At 49.8% G+C, this 16825-nt stretch overlaps 1 protein-coding gene across 7 annotated transcripts in view; it reads left to right on the plus strand.

Moving 5' to 3' along the window:
- Positions 1–837: 837 nt before the first annotated feature.
- Positions 838–16825, plus strand: part of TENT5C (terminal nucleotidyltransferase 5C) — a 30943-nt gene continuing 14955 nt past the window's right edge. The window contains exons 1-4 of one of the 7 annotated variants that reach the window (XR_006206654.1): positions 838–1038; positions 2672–2795; positions 7888–11315; positions 11724–15558. The gene's annotated coding sequence lies outside the window, so the exon portion shown is untranslated. Of the gene's footprint in view, positions 1039–1532; positions 1729–2671; positions 2796–7335; positions 7497–7887; positions 11316–11723; positions 15559–16825 lie in introns of those variants that run through there. The other 6 variants (XR_006206652.1, XR_006206655.1, XR_006206653.1 and 3 more) reach the window with 6 other exon arrangements.

Genomic DNA, 16825 nt, shown 5'->3' on the forward strand with positions numbered 1-16825 from the left:
CAGGTGAAGAAACAGATTAATGGAGGGTTGGTTAACTTTGTTGCCAAAAGTCTTACAGATATAGGTGGTGAGTGCAGATCCCAACCCAGACTGCTCTGAATTTAGAAGCTGGACTCTACACCGCTGGCTATGGAACGAGTGGATGGTGTCCAAGCCCGCTTGCAATGTTACATAACATACAAGGCATTTCGAGCAGGGCCCAAGCTGTCGCGGTTGCCAGGCTTGGCGACGAATTCCTCGAGGCCCGCAGGCCCACTAACCGCGCACAGGTGGTAACTAAGCCAGAGAACCAATGGCGCCGGCCCTTTCCCCGATGGCCTCCAGGCAATTTGCTCGGGGCAAAGGGAAGCTGCTCCCCCGGCCCAGAAACGCTATGTTTTTTTTTCCACTTCAAAACACACGCCAGAGGTAGGCGTAGGAGTTTCACTCCCCACTCCTGGAGAGAGAGATAACCAACGCGAAAATCCTCAGAAAAGCAAGAGAAAAAGAGGCCTGAAAGAGGCCTGAGAGGGAGTGGGAGCAGGACGGAGATGGGAAAAGCCTGGGAGGAAGAGTTCTATGGTAGCAGCAGCAGCAAAGAGCATGGTGGAAAGTAGAAAGAGAGTCTCGGTAACTCCGAAGTTAAGGGGGCGTCAACCCGGGCGCCCTGTGTTGCGCCTGCGCAGTGCTACCTCCTTCAGCACCCCTCCCCTTCCCGCCGCCGAAGATTTACTGGTCTCCCGGCAACCATTCACCCGAGGAGCCAATCAGAGGGCAGCTTTCGCCCTGCCCTCGCCGTCAGCGCCCAGGCGGAAGGACCCCGTGGGCTCGGCTCCGCCCCTCCCCGCCCCTCGCTCCCCCGGGAGGGCAGGCTTAGGGGCGGGGGTGGGGGCGGGGGTAGACCGCGGGGGCGTGGCAAGGCCGTATAAGAACGGAGGGGGCGGCGGCAAGAACGCTCACTCGGTGCCGCTGCTTGGGGGCTGTAGTGACCGCGCCGCTCCTGCTGGGGGCTGCCCTCGCCAAGGACCTACCTCTGTCGTCTCCTCTTCCGCCGCCCAGGTGAGTCCCTGGCCCCCTCCCCTGAAGGTGCGAGGAAGGGGCGGCCCCAGAGAACCGCGCGCTCCGCCTTCGGGGGGGTCTGTCCCCGCCGAGCGGAGCTCTCAAGTCTTCCCAGAGCTTGGTGGGGGCGCGGGAGCCGGAGGGGAGGTGCAGACAGGTGCCGGGCCCCTCCGGCTCCTGCGACAACACACCTCCCCCGCCCCCCCGCCCCGTGAAGACCAGTCGAGACGCCCCGAGAGGGAGCTACAACTTTCCAGAGACTTCGGCCGGGGCTTGGCAAACTTCGGCGAGTTCCTGCTCCGCGCGTCCCGCGGGTGGGGCGGCCGAAGAGCGGGCGATGGGGCCCTGCAGCTCCGTCCCGGCCCGACGGCGCCCCCGCCGCCCCCGCCGCCCCCGCCCCGCCTGCGCTCCCGCGGGCACGCACGCCGCCGCCGGCCGGCGGAGCGCGAATTCGAACGCGGCGGTTTTGGGAGGCGCAGTTGGAGACGCAGCGGTCAGGGGCTCGTCTCCGGCCGGCGAGGGGAGGGGCGCTGCCCCGGCTCGGCGCCAAGCCCCGGGGTTTGAGACCAGGGCAGAGATCCCTAACTTTCCGTGGACTCACACTAGGCTGCGGACACCGTGAGCCGCAAAGTGGTCCAAGCGAGTGACTTCTGCGCTGCGCTTCTCCTGGAAACTTCTCGGGAATACGGGGTCTGTGCCCTGCCTGGTCCCTCCCCTTTTAGGAATGAAACTTGCTTACCCGTGTAGACTGAAAGCCTGACAGTGAGTTGACTCGGCTGGCCAGCGGTGCGGCCGCCGCGGGAGGCTGCCCCAGATCGCAGAGGTGGGAGGAGAGTCAGAGGAGGGTTGTGAACTCGACCGCTGTGGGTTGGGAGGCTGTACGCCTAAACACAGAACGCAGGTGGGAGAGAAAACAAAACTGCGCTACCTCGCAGGAAGGGAGAACTTCCCAGAGAAGAGCCTGGGAAGTTTCCCTGGAGGACTCGCCGGCTCACCCATCCTCGCTAGAACCAACCGATAAGGCTGGACCCCGGAGGAGGGATCAGCTGTGTCTGGAGGAAGGTTTTTTTTTTTGTCTGGAGGAAGGTTTCCGCACGGCTGGCAAAGCCCTTGTCTTAGGTGGCGACCTGCTGCCTTTTTAAACTTTTTTTAAAATTTTTTTTATGGGGTTACAGCATGCAAGCAATGGAGTGCTTTAAAGTGCACTTACTGCAGTCAGCGTTTATGCAGACTGTTGTAATCATTTGTATTGTGACGGTTGATATTCGGGCTATTTGGTAGGTGGGTTAGGAACCTGAACCTCCTCAGGAAAAAAAAGATTATTAAATCCTTCTAAAGTAGACTCCTGGCTTGGCCCAGCTGCCCTCCAAGGGGGTGGGGTGATGAGAGTGGCCATTGTTGGCTACACTAACCTTTCCACGGGAGTAACTTGGCAAAGAAGCCGGCAAGGAAGCAAGCCAGGCAGCCTGGGGCGCTGCGGGTGGGGGCGGGGTGAGGTAGGAGCGCTTACCAAGAATTGTGCTGTGTCTTAAATCCCCAAAGGTATTTTTGAGGGAGACCCACACATGAGACCCTGCCATTGAAGGGGGTGCGGTGTGGACTGGAGAATGCTGACTTTTCTCTTCGCTTTCAGGGAGGCGGTCTGAGCTGTACCAGCAGGGGTTCTGTCCTTTGACATTCTTGTTTGTGAAGATGGAAACCTTAATATCTCTGGAGTCAAGCTTTTACTTGAGATAACTGAAACCTTGTGTCTTAAGGTATACGCATATCTTTAGAGTTCATTTATTCTCATCTCAATAAGGAGTTTTTAGAAAGAAGGTTTTGGTAGATTGTATACAATCGTTCAGGTAGCTGTAGGGAGAGCCCCATAACATAGCATGAACATTAAAAACAAACAAACAAACAAAAAAACAAAGTTTTTTTTTCTCCGCCAGGAGGCCTCTCAATCGTTACCCAAAACAAAGGTCCCTAGTTTCAGAACAGGGTATACACAGAGCCGACAGCAGCACTCTATGTTGAGTTTCTTCCACAATACCTACCTTGTATCCAGAGATTAAGTTGGGGTACCTCTGAGGGGAACGACTTGGATCTTGCCTGTTTGTCAGAATGAGTGTGATTTAGTTGAGCACCCGTGGTTCTCCCTCCTTGGTTTCCTCAGCTGTACTGTGAGTACAAGTAGCTCACGAAATCCCCTCCTGAGTTACAGCACCCCTCACCCCTGCTTTTCCCAATAGGCCCCACTTGGCCTCCATCCCGCAGGGTTCAAGGCCAGGGCAAATTGTGCACATCTTGCACTACCCATCAAAGAACAGAGAAGTCCTCGTACTTCTGAAAGCCCAGAGAACCGACTAGCAATGAAGATAACTTAGCGTGGACTGGGGTGCCCTTGTTCTTCCAGTGCCTGCAATCAGACACATTTGATACAAAGTTAGAAAACAACATGATTTTTTAAAACTGCTCAAGTAAGTGGTACCTTGCCTTCATCTTGGAGATGTTGGCGTAGGGGGCCAGTCACCAAAGAATGACCAGCCAAGGGCTCCGAATGGATGTGGTAAACCTTTAATGTGTTACCAGGAGATGTTGTGGAAGGCCAAGACTAGTTTGATGAGTTAAGTTAAACTTGTCGTGTTGGGTTTCTTGGTCTCACAACAGGTGTGTGTGTGTGTGTGTGTGTGTGTGTGTGTGTGTGTGTGTGTGTGTGTTTAGGGGTTCAAGGGAAGTAATATGGAGTCCAAGGTGTTACTTGGGATAAAACATTACTTTGGTTAGATAAGGTTCATTGCTTTTTTGTGATGTCACTGAAATACACAAGACAGTGTAGAAAAATGTGTTCTGCCATCTTGGTGTTTTGACTGTAGCCTACCAAGTTGGCATAAGCTATATTATGATGAAGCAGCCACCTCTGTGTCTAAAGAAATGTTCATGTGTTTGAAGAAAACAGATACAGCGGTAGTGCTGATCTCCTGTGATGCTTCTAAGACTTCTGGTCTCAAGCCTTTTTATCCTTTTACTGCATGTATGATAAGGAAGCTCTTATTTGGAATCTAAATGGTTTAGAGGAAGCATCTTTGTATAACCCAGCTATGTAAGAAAAAGCCTCAGGAATTGTTTAGAATCAGTGGATTTTGTACAGCTGGCCCCTGTAGCCTATCCTAGAACTGTTTGCAGAACTTTTTGGAATAACAGGAAAAAGCTAATATGAAAATACACTTGCTGATTTTAAGTAACTCCGTGTAGCCTATGTTTTAGTCGTAGAGCCTTGCAGAGTCTCGGTCCCCGAACTGCATCAAGTGTTTATTTCTTGGATAACAGTGATTGAGCCAGTAAGTAGTTAAACGCTCCCCAGGCTGCAGTGTATGCCAGGTGCTGCAGGGGCCAAGGCAGCGATAGGTGAAAAGGCCTGGGGAGGTGCTCTGGAGAATGCAGGAGGAGCTGAGTTGGCTTCAGAAGGTCTGGGCACTTGGTTTTTGCCCGATTGTCTTCGCCGCTGGCTTGTGAGCCCCAGGAAGGCGGGGGTCTGTGCTCACTGCTGAATCCCCAGCACCTAGAGCCGGGCCTGGTGCACAGACAGTGCTCCTGTTAATTGGATACAGTGCTCTGCTAGCATTCAGCTGCCATTGCTCTCAGAGAGGGAAGTGCACTTTAGGTAGATATCCTTTTGGTGGGTTAAGGTGCCGGAAGCTTTTTGGGTTGGATGCTTCCAGCCTAAAGTGCCGGGTAGCGTCTGGGCCTTTTTCTGAATGGTGGCCTCAGTTAGCTGGGCTTGGAGCTGAAGGGCAGGGACTACCAATTGGCCAGCAGCTGAAATCCCTTAAGCTGAGCTCCGGACCTGCTCTCTCCCGGCACTTCCCCTCCTACCCATCCACCCCAACCCCAGCCTCACATGGCTCGCTCAGCCTTTCTCTCTCCAGTTCACTAGGCTGCTAGTTCTGCTGACCTTTTATCTTTTTAACTTTTTGTTTCCCACTGCCGTCACTGACCTGGTTCGGGGCCCTGTAGACAGCGACTCCGTGAGAGCAGTAGTGAGCCTCTCTGGCCAGTCGCACATCCCATGCCCCTCAAACACCACCTGAAGGGCTCCCAGGAACTGCCCATCCCTCTGGATGCTGAGTTCCTTTTCAGGACCTGTACCCTTCTGACCTTCCGTCTATTCTCCACTTCCCTTGGATGAGTCTTCCTAACTGCCCTACCTTGCCTCACAGAATTCATACTCAGCTGCTTGAAGAACAACTCAGTCTCACCAAACTACATTTTTAGCTAGCTTTAGATCCTTCTGAGAGGCTCTGATGTTACCCCGCCTGAGGGTCCTCATATCTCATTACTCGCCTCTTCTGTGCTTTACCGGATGAACACACAAAGTCCATAACTGTCTCCCTATTTACTCTCAGAGGACCCATTTTGAGAAGAAAACTCTCCATGAATCTCGAACCGCTCCCACCCCCTCACGTTGCCATACGTCTCTCTCCCCTGGCTTAGCCCTTGCGAGAGTGGGAGAAAGGGTAATCCTCCACCTTGCCTGGCTGTCTACACCCCACCCCCAAACACATCCCTGACCGGTGCTCGTGGTGGTTGGGGAGGTGGGCATCGCAGCTGGCTGACCGTGTGTGGTCTCGGCCAGTTGTGGCCTTCACGTGGGGTAACTGTAAGGTGGCTGCGGTGGGAAGAGTGCAGATGCAGGGGGAGACACGAAGTGGACACTAAGTGAGCACCTGCCACGTGTCCAGGCACTGGTGGCCACTTGTCCCCAGGCTGGGAGTGAGCGCTGCTGTGGTCTCCGGTGCCCAGGCCTCTCGTGCTCTTTAGTCTTCCTTCCCCCCCGGCCTCTGAGGCTGCATTGACATGTGACAGTGCTCAAGTTTGGGTCCCGGCTGTGCCTTTCCTGCTTCAGGCCTCCGTTTCTTCGTTGTATGAGGGTGGTAGACTAGTGCCGTCCAGTAGAAATAGGAGAGCCACAGTTAAGTTTTTAGAAGTCCTCAAAAAGCTAAAATAGGTGAAAAGAGTTTTAATAATTTTACCCATCATGGGTTAAAGAGGCCCCCCCATGTCCTTAAGATGGGTCCAAGCCACGATGTTATTTGTGATCTTGTAATGCCATGGAGATGTCATGGCAAATGGTGACATCTCCATATGTAATCAACATAAAGAATATAAATGAGATTTTACTCTTTTTTTTTTTTTTTTCCCCTCATACTGAGTCCTTGAAATCCAGGGTGTATTTTAGATTCCCAGCATGCCTCAAAGTGGACTTGTCCCATTTCAAGTGTTCAAGGGCCGCATGAGGCTTGTGGATACGGTATTGAGCAGCATGGGTCCACACCAGCTGTCCAGTGTCTCCCTCTCAAATTTAGATTCTGCATGAGTGGGAGCCAAGAGGTAGCAATAGCAAGTTATGGAAGAAGAGTGTGAGCTAGGCTGTGAGCACCACAAGGGCAGGAGTCTTTGTCTCTTGCTTACCAGTGAACTGATCGTAAACTCCTGGAATGGCGATTGGAACATAGTAAGCCCTCAGATACTGGGAAGAACAAAGGGAAATGAAGTCATCGTGGCCAACTTGCTGCTACCCATTTACCCTGGGAGTCAGTCCTGAGACTAAAACACAGGATATTTGATTTCTAGTCCAGTGCTCATTCTTCCATTTTTTGGTGGTTTCTTAGAGAATAGTTACAAGGTAATAGAATTTCAAAGAACTTCAGAGGAAATCTGACACTGGCAGGGGACCAGGACTCTACCCGTTTATCAACAATTAAGATTTATCAATGACCAAAATTTGAAAATGCAAGAGGAAGTAACTTTCAAGCAAGGGGTGTCTATGAGTTGCCAAATGACACCAACACATGACTCGGTAAATGCTAGCTTAATCATCCTAGTGGGCCGTATTCATGGCATGCAAAGCTCCACACATGTAGGGATACCAAATTCAAGGTGGCTTGGCTGCCTCAGGTGCAGTTGGTACAGGAATAGGTAACACCCCATGGTCTTCTCCTTCACTTTAATGCATCCCTCCACCCCCCATGCTGCCCATCCACCTAAATTTCCATTCTTCACACATTTTTAAGGCCAGAGGGACCCTTGAGCCTGGTGATGTTACACTCAGGCTGCTGCTGTGCTCAGACCTGGAGGTCAGGTGTCTGCTACAGGGACGGGTCTGTGCAAGACCGAAACCTGGATGGATTGTGCATAATTAGTATCCTCACAGGCATGGAAGCCAGCTCACACTTAGACATATGTGAATGGGGTGTGTGTATGTGTCTAAAGTATGATAAGTGCTACACTAGAGCTTGTCCCTTTCCTGATAAGGCTCAGGGATGCTGCTAGTGACGGGACAGCAAACTGAGGCCCTCCTTCTGGAAACCTGACAACTGTTCAAAGTTCTAAGCTGGAGAGTCAGGTGGGATGCAACCCTTGATAGACCCCAGAGGCCAGCAGCCCTTGGACCCTGTGGACTGTATGTAAACTTGCTCATTCTCATGGTAAACAGCCTCTTAGGAGTCCTTCTATTTTCTCAGTATAGTCAATCTCTAAAATGGTGGGGCCAGCTCTGGAGATCTCTTTAAATGAGTCAGACCAGTAGCCTCTCTGATTTAGAAAGAGGCAATTGGTAGGAGGAAGTGGGGCGCCAAGCTGAACAGGGATTATTTCCAGTTCGAGTGGTGTGCGTAGTGCGTAATTTGCTGACACCTTGGAAAAATCATGACTTCTATGCTCAGCTTCCACGTAAAGATGTCTGTGTTCTGTCCTTGTGAATGTTTACATCTGTGATGCCTTCGGGGTATTCCTTCAAGCACTCCCAACTGTGGTGTCCCAACTGTCTGGGCCCATGTTTTGATTCCATCTTCCTCTGTTTTGCAGCCACAGCGTGAGTTCTCCCAGCGTTATCTCTCCAGCCACACTTGCTTACGCATCCTATTTTGAAAGACGGGCTAGTGCCTTCCGCGTGGAGTCTTCTGAGGGCGGGTGTCTGTGGACAGAGCCCGATCTCTGATACCCACTAGGACCGTACGCTGGCAGAGATGGGAGGAACTTGTGAGGGCCTCCCCCAACCCCCAAACTCAAAGCTCGGAGCAAAGCTGGGGTCACTGGGGTCTGTGGCCCGCTTCTGCTCCCGTCCAGGACACCCCATTTCCTTCAGCTCAGGCAGCACCCCTGTTGCCATGGGAATCACACCAAATTTTTTGGCTGTAGTACACGTCAGTGTTGAATGGCTGAGAGGGTGCTGATAACCCTGAGAAAATAGATTGAGACGCCCGGCTGAATGTGACCAAGCTAAGAGTGAGAACAGACCATCTGCACGATGGGCTGTGTCACCGACTTAGAAATGTCTTCTCTGGGCACAGTTCTGTGGCCCAGGGCGGTTGTTTGTTTGTGGGTGTTTTGAGTGGGCAACTGTAAAAATAACTTCTTAGAAAAAGCTAACACAATATATTTTATTGTCCTTTTAATAAACAAGGCATTATATGGTTCTCCTGCTTTGGGCTGCCTACTAATGTGAAGTCTTACTTCGTGTATGTTTATATTAAGCACTGATGTGCCTCTCGGTTGTCTGTAACGTGTTTGGGGCAGAGGGGTCAGAACATGGCCCCCTCCCTGGTGGTGAGGGGCTGGCGGCTGGCAGACAGGGGCTTCCTCGGGCTGCCCCCTGGGCCTTGGTAACTCCTGGCCTTCACGAGACATTCAAGGATTAAGGGAGGATTTCTCTTCAGAAAAAAGAATCTACTTTGGCCCCGGTTTTTTCCCTTTCTGCCCGCTGATCTGCTGTGTTTATCAAGTCCACGGTCATGCAGAGCGCCCAGCTTTTTTCTCGAGGGCATAGGAACCTCAAGGGCCAAACTCTGTGCGGTTGGGAAAAGTAACAGGTGTGCAGGCTCAGTTTCAGCACGTGTGTGTTCGTTAGTCTGTTCCAGGCTGTTTTGGGTTCAGTTCTGTTCCAGCTCTCCTTCCCCAGGTAGCCCGAGGGTTCCCGTCCCTTCTTGCGAACTTACCTACCTTCTCTCTGCAGCTCCAGTTGGGTTGTCAGTTCCTGGGATCTGAGAAAATGGCCCTCTTGTCTTCAGAGTGTCCTGTTCTGTGGCTTTATCAGTAGATCGACACTGCTGACCTTCTAGCCAGCAGAGCGCATCCTGCAGCTGTCCCTGAGCCCTCTGTGAGCCACAGCCTCGTGGCCTGGCTGGCATCAGGGAGCCCCCTCAACGTGCGGAACGAGGCCTTCACCTCACAGCCATTGCTCCTTTGAAACAAACCTGAGCGCCATGATTACCGTTTCTATCCATAATTACCTTCAATTCTGGTGGCTCCAGCCAGGCTGCATGCCTCCCCGAATCCAGGGTGATCTTGAGGGAGAGGGTCTCTGTACTGACAGCTGTTAGGTAACTCACGCTCTGAGTGTTTCTACCTTTGCTTCCGGTACCTGCCATCTGGCCTGCCTCACTCAGGGGCCTCAGCACATCTAGCCAGCTTCCTTCCCACCATCCTATAAAAAGACCTTTGTACCTTTCCCCTCTTGCCTTCTTCTTGCTGCCGTCTACTTTCTACAACTACCTGAGCAACTAGCTTATCTTCAGGGCCCTACCCCAGTCCCAAGACGTGCGCCCAAACCATCCACCTCCTAGGAAGCCTCTCAGTGGCTTTTGTGCCACTTCCCGGCAGGGCACCCGTGGACAGTTCACACTTTGTGTAACCTCTTTGTTCCCCAGTCCCCTCACCTGCAAAGTAGGGATAATAGTATCTCCCTTGTAGCCTTGGTGTACGTGTCAGATGATTTGATCCAGATAAAGCTGGATCAGATAGGGTTTGGTGGTTCATGTTAGGGCACCTGGCTCGCCATCTGGTCACATCTGGTGTCTCCAGGCTGTGGCCCTCTCTACATGAAGAGGCCCTGGAGGGCTGTGCACCTGCTAGTCCCGGCTAGGAGCTTCTGAGGAAGTGGTAAGTGGTTTCTGAGTGTGTAGGACTGGTAAGATGTTTCTATTATGAAACAGCTGATGCGTGTCCTCGTTGAGAAATCCGATTCCCCACACTGTGGCCAATGAATCACCTTCTCTGGTGCCTCTCTGAAGGGCACTTCTAAACCACCTTGGCGTCCTTGAAGATGAACACCGACTCCTGTCCTTTGCTCAACTGCAGTCTGCTCTAAAGCAGGCAATAAAGGGTGATTGATGCAAGCTTTGCTCTTTTCAGTGTATGTGGTGGACATAAGGTGTCACGGTCCTTTTTTGGATAGGACCAATATGGTCTCTCTTCTAGAAGCGATCGCTGTAGGGGAGCAAGAACTGGTCATCCCAGTGCATCCGTGGGCTTGTAGCATGAGCCTGCTGCCCTGTCCCCACCTCCCACCCTGCCAGCAGCCGGGCGAGCTTGGTGGGAGCCGTTGCTGGTTCCAGGAGTTCGAACCTTAGCTCTGGAGTTGAGGATCTGGAGTCCATTCACTGAATCTTTTCTGATCCTTGTTCCTTAATTTGCACGCAAGGGACATTGGTGGCTTCCTCAGAGTGCTTGTGAGGGTTAACTAGGAGTGGGTGTGAAGTGGTTATACTGAGCACCCTTGGTTTTGCATGCACATCTGCACCTTTGTTTTATAAGGGAAAAGAGGACCAGAGTTGTGGTTCTCATTCACTCAGGTTGCTGAAAGAATTGGTGAGACAGAATATGATGTTGTGTCTTGCATCCTTTTTCACTTCCGCTTAAACTCCAGGTTTTTATATGCAGTGACATAGTTTCTTTTTCCTTCGTGTCCTCTGTTGGACATTGGAGGGGGAAGAGGCCTGCCGCGGGTGCACGGGTCCCCTCTCAGCCAGGAGCTGGGGACAGCAGGTGTCTTTGTTCTGCACACACACCTCCAGTAGTCTGTCACCAGGCTTGGTCCATTGCCCATGGTTGGGTCTCTGACCTGGAGCTGGAAAGCATTACTAGGAAGGTCCAGGCTTTGGAGGTAACATCCAGTAACAGTGAAAGGAAATGTTGTCATCAAAGGAATGTTGAAATGTGTTTGAGGTCCCTTCGTATCCTTACACCCCAGCAGGGTCAGAGGAAGAGGGCGTTGCTCAGCTCTCTCTGAAGTGGATGGGAGGTCTGCCATAGCTGAGAGCCTCCGTTCACACCTCAGCATTTCCATGAAACCTTTGGGACCATACCTTCTAGAGCTTTCGTGTTAAGTATCATAGACCAAGACTTAACTACACACTGTCCTTAACTTTGTAGATGTACATCTCCACATGTACCAAGAACTCTCCGGACGGTGTCTGTGCCTAACACCAGGCATAAATAGGACTCAGTGATGATTTGTAAGCCCTTGACCATAAGACCCAGAAGTGTTACACATGCTCTTCTCCAACCTGTCTGCCCATCTGTCCTGCTTGTGCTCTTGAGTCCTCCCCATGCTTTCATAGTCTCCATCGCTCTTGTTTCTGGGATCCAGATAAGCTATAAAGCAGGACTAGAAATAGCTAGCTTCCTCCCTCTCTCTCTCTCTCTCTCTCTCTCTCTCTCTCTCCTGTTTTCTTTTCAATTAAGGCCTAATCATAAGTTTTCAGATCAACCTCCCTTTGAGGGCCTCTGTCCCAGGCTATGGGAAACATGGGTAAATTAGACATGAACTTGTCCTTAGGGAACTTGGTGTAATCTTCTTTGGGCTTAGTCGGTCTTTTCCTCTCGCCTTTTGCTGTCATTTCTGCAAACGTGCTTTCTTTCAGTGTTCATGTTCCACCTGTCCACTGCAGCCAGATGAGAGAAGAGAAGGGAATTCAGGGGAGGTAGGTGGTCATCACGAGTCCCACTTTCCAGAAGATTAAGTACTTTGAACTGAGGAGGCAATTGGCCATCCTCACTTGTAAAAAGATGCCTGAATTTCCAAATCAGTGAGAAATCCTGGTTCCCACCTTGCCCAGTTTCTACTGTGCAAAAATACAATAAATCTGCTTCTCAGGCAGTGAGAGGAAAATCATACATTTTAGTTTGAATTTACCAGCCTTCAAACTGATTTTTTTTTTTCCTAGTCATTATTCTGCTAATTCTGCTGAACAGAATTGACTTTGAACCTGGGCCTTTCATGAATTGGGAATGTGTGTTTCACAATATCAGGGTTGATTTCAAGTGGTTAATTAAAACTCAAACTGTCGCACTAAGCTCTGGTGCGTTATCTAAGCCCTCAGGGCCTGAAAGTTGGAGGATTTATTCTAGTAATACCAGTGTTCGTTGGAGTAACTAAAAAATATACTTTCGATATTTGAAATTGCTTGGATGGTTGAGAGAAAACAAAGAGTTCCTTTGTAATAATCACCAATAACTTATAATTTGGGGCTCTTCTAATGAGCTAAGTACCAAATATGAATCCAGCCCAAATTTGAGCCTTCGCTCGCTTGAGCTCCTCTGTTTCTGAGTCATGAACACTGGAAGAATTAAGAGCTACACCATAGATTTGTCACTCGCCAGTTCCACAACATGCTTCTATAGGGGCTACTTTTTCCTGAAAGTTAACTCCACTGTTCACATGTGTGTCAGAAGAAGCTGGCATAGAAGATGCCAACCATGACCTCTTAGAGGCTTGGAGAAGTGTTGATTGCATGTAGTGGGGGTCTTCCCGTGGTAGCCAGCAGTCAACGTAACAGCATCATCAGGGTCGCTATACTATGTTTGAAATGTGAAATAGCAATTCTTACAAAACTACGAAGAACACTTTGGATCACAAACCTGGAATGGCACTAGGTGAGATGGCTTATCCATTATTTTGGAAGTCTGGAGGATTTTTGACAAACAATGGACATCTTCTTTTGAACAGTAGGGAAAGAGAAACTTGACTAAAAGCCATTCTAGGAGAAAACCAGTCCCTCCCCCCCAGCTCACACCTAGAGATCAATATTTAAGGCTCAGAGGGGAAGTTTCTATGTGTATTTGATTGGGGCACGTGGACATAGAGACGGCGGGAAGTGATAGGAAAGGGATGGAAGGAATCAGGCAGCAGGGGAGTGAGCAGGCTCATGGGGGAAAGATTTTAGGAAATGGCTCATGAGATTTTAACAGTTCTCAATTAATACATGGGAAGGTTCCAAATTCAAAAAGGATAAAGTAAGTTTTCTTGGTCCCGTCTCCCAGTCCAGAGGCAGGTTGAACTACTTGTGTTTCCTTCCAGAGGTCTGTATGATTGTACACGCATGGGCTTGTGCTTTTACACACACAGCGTTGGTTTTCTCTGAATAAGTCTCAACTAGAATTTCACATTCATACAGATTGAGCCGTTCTTTGGACAACTGCCATCTAAGTGTATGCTATCGTATACATGGACTAAGTCATTTAACCTTCTGCTGAGGACTCTGTACCTTCATAAATAATTCTCCAGCATCCTTGTTCACACTCGCAAGTATACCCACAGGATAAGATCAAAAGGACCTAGAAGTAGAATTGGTATGGAGAATACGTCCACTTAAAACAGGGCATCCACACTGTTCTTCAGAGAGAACTCATGGGCAGGGTGCCCAAAGGTATCTGCTGCTTGATCTCTGCTAACCTGATGGGGAAGGATGATACACTGAAGTTTTAGCACGCCCATCCCTTAACGTGAGGGTGACTGTGTCAGGCATCTGAGTTCGTGCCCTTCGCCCCTTCTTCCATTGGGGTGCCAGTCTTCCTGATTTGTAGGAGCTCATCCTTCATTGATGAAACGAGCACTTTGCCTCATCATGCAAATATTTTCCTAGCCTGCTCATGTGACGTCTTTGTGGTGCTTTTACCATGTAGGTGTTTTTTTGTGGGTATCAGACTTTTGTGACTTTGAGATTTTATGTGACTTAGAAAGGATTGCCTACTCTATGTACGTGTATGCAAATTCCATGTTTCCCTAGAACCCGTAAAGTTTCGTCCTCTTGTGCTTAAGTCTAATTCATCCATCCAGATCTTAGTTTGGCACAAGACAAGGAGCCACTTTATTATTTTTTTAATCTAGATAACTATCACATGTCTAGACTTTTGCTCTCTACTATTTCTCTCTACGTTTTCCCTCTCCTGTATCATATGCCAAATCCCTTTATGTGTTGGATTTTATTTCTAGATTTTAAAAATTCTGTTCCATCAGTTTGTCTTTTTGTACCAATACCACATTGTTGCAATTATTGTGGCTTCATGATATCTCTTATGGGGCTAGTATGTACATCATTCTTGTTTCTCATAACTTTTCTGGCCATTCATGCCCCTCCTCCCATATGAACCTTACAAATTTTCAATCTAAAACAGATTCTAACTTTGAACCAAGTTTAGAGATTTAAAAATACATGAAAAGTCTCCCGTATATGTCATCCCCTTCCCTCTCCAGTCCCTTCCTGGAGGAGGAATGATGGCTCCCATCAGATTCTCACTGGATTTAGATGTTCCTCCTGTGTAGGAACCACTGTTCTAAAGGTGGCAATAGTCCTGCCTTTAATTTAGAATTTTTTTCCCCCACAACTCCTTTAAAGAAAGAAAAAAAAAAAAAAGTATGAGTCAAAAGTCATTCCTATAGTTATTTTCCTCTGCAACATTGAGGTTCTTCCTAGAGGTATCACAATAAATTGTTCCTTCTCTTCCAAGTACTGATTCAGAGGAGTACTGTGACTCCTCTGTCACTGTGACTTCTCCTACCTTGTATTGTGAACACGAGACTCAGAAGCACAATAACAGGTAATGCACAAGGTAGAGCAAAGTGTGTTTTCATAGGTAGGTCAGCACAGCCGATGGAAATCTGTGTCACCGAATCACAGGTGGCTTAGCGGTGTCTCAAAACAAAGCTAGCACCAGACCTTTCCATGGCCATTTGGACTGAACTGGGCAGCACCCTATGTTGTTAGGCGCAGCGTACTGGTCACCGATGCTGATCACTGAGGGGCCACAAAGAACCAAACATACAGAGAGCACATTAAAAAGACGCCCCAAATCTGACTTGAAGCCAAGTGCTAGCCACAATAAACATTCAGTATTTCATCACAAATTTTTGTTATCCTTAACCTAGGAGTGCTTTGGTAAAATGATCTAGGTAGTCGAGGGCTTTTTAACGCTGTCCAAACAGGTTTGAAGGGAAACTTTTGTCTGCCCACTGGCAAGTATTCTCCTGTGGCAAGCACAAGAGTGCTCATCCCTAGATTGGGCTTCCTAGAGTAGAGCCTGCTTGGATCACGTGACCGCCCCTCCTGTTGCGAGCCAAGCAGATTCGGCCCCTTAACCTACATAGTGAAGGGAGCCTGTGCTGTGGCTTGAATGGTGCATGATGGCTAGACTGGACAATTTGCTAGGTCTTGGCTGCATGCCACCTTCCGCCCCTAAATCCCCAGCCCAGAGCCCATGTTGCCTTTCTGTCAACTTAGGTCCCCTCCCCATCAGGGAACTCTTCTGTGGCCTTCTTGTCCTCCCCAATCAAGGGACACTCCTTTCTTCTACCTGTACATTCCATTTTCTTTCTAGTGCATATGGCCCTATATTGCTATGTTGTGTTTGCACCCACTTTCTTCGTGGCCAGCTCCTGGAAAGCCGGTCTCGGTGTGTCCAGTGGTGCCCCCCCGCAACGGTGAGTGACAACCATCCCACCGACCTGAGCGATTAAGGCGAGGATTCCTGGCACCAGCGCGAGGCTAAAAATCCACTTTGGAACCTCAGGACCGTGCATGGTGGGTGTGCACGCAAAGACAGCGGTTTCCAAACCATAAAACTGCAGCAGTTGTTGGGATGGGTTTTACGTGTGCTTCGCAAGTCAGGAAGGTGAAGGGGGCATGAAGACTCTGCGCTGTCACTGAAGTCCAAGGATAGCACCTTGACATTTTGTTTCTGCTCTTACGTCTGTCTAGCTAACATTTGACACATGTGGATCCCCAAGCACCTTGACTTTCTAATATGGCAGTATTTGTTTTTACATATCAGGATTTCCAGAGATCTGTTGTGTCTCATTTTCTGAAACGTATCACTTAGTCGGAGATTACTTTGGTAACTGCGGTTCTAACAAGTGACGTGTGACGCAGGATGTTTTTCTCCTAGGACTGAGAGCTAACTTCATTCTCTTTGGGTAGCTTTGAGGTACTCGATTTCAACATCCAGTCAGATCACACTGACCCGAGGAAGTTTTCCCACCTCGCGCAGAGGGCCTCTTAGCTGGCAGAGCTGTTCCTTCACGCTGACCCCGGCCTTTGTCGCCAAGAATTTTGTCATTCAGGCAGCTCCTTGGTGTCCTACTCTGGATAACCGAGGTGCTTAACTCTAGGACAGGCCACTCCCGGGAGTGAAAAGGACATGGGATTCTTGCTCACGAGGTGTCTGTGTCCATGGTTCCAGCAGGACTGATCTGACTTCCTTTCCTTGGTGTGCAGGCAGCCCAGAGGGGAATCTTCACCTCCTCACGAAGTGCAGGAGGTCTTTCTCTGCGGGGTCTTGTGTTCGAGGTGTGGGGGTTGTAGCTTATTTATCAGCCAGTTCAAGATGTAGTCAGTCATGCAAAAGCAGGAGAGGTAATTCTATTTAAAAAAAAGGAAGAGTAGCAAATCCTGTAGGCCCTCTACTGAGTCATGCTGTGTTTAGGTCGCTTTGTTTAACGAGTTTGTCCACTTGCCTTCGCACACGCCACCCTCTTGCAGACACACCAGCCAGCCCCACATCAGACAGAGTTCTGAGGTCCTCAGATTTGGGAGAGGGTAGGCTTAGGTGTGTTCTGTCCTCCCTCCGCACAGGCACCACTCCCACATACTTCTCCAGAATATCAGCAACACCCAGCAGTGGGTGCTCGTTGTCGCTGTCACGCGGGACGGCGTTCAGAGATCAACCAGCCCCTTCTCTGAGTCCCTCG

Source organism: Panthera leo, chromosome C1, assembly GCF_018350215.1.
Source record: "Panthera leo isolate Ple1 chromosome C1, P.leo_Ple1_pat1.1, whole genome shotgun sequence".
NCBI lineage: Eukaryota > Metazoa > Chordata > Mammalia > Carnivora > Felidae > Panthera > Panthera leo.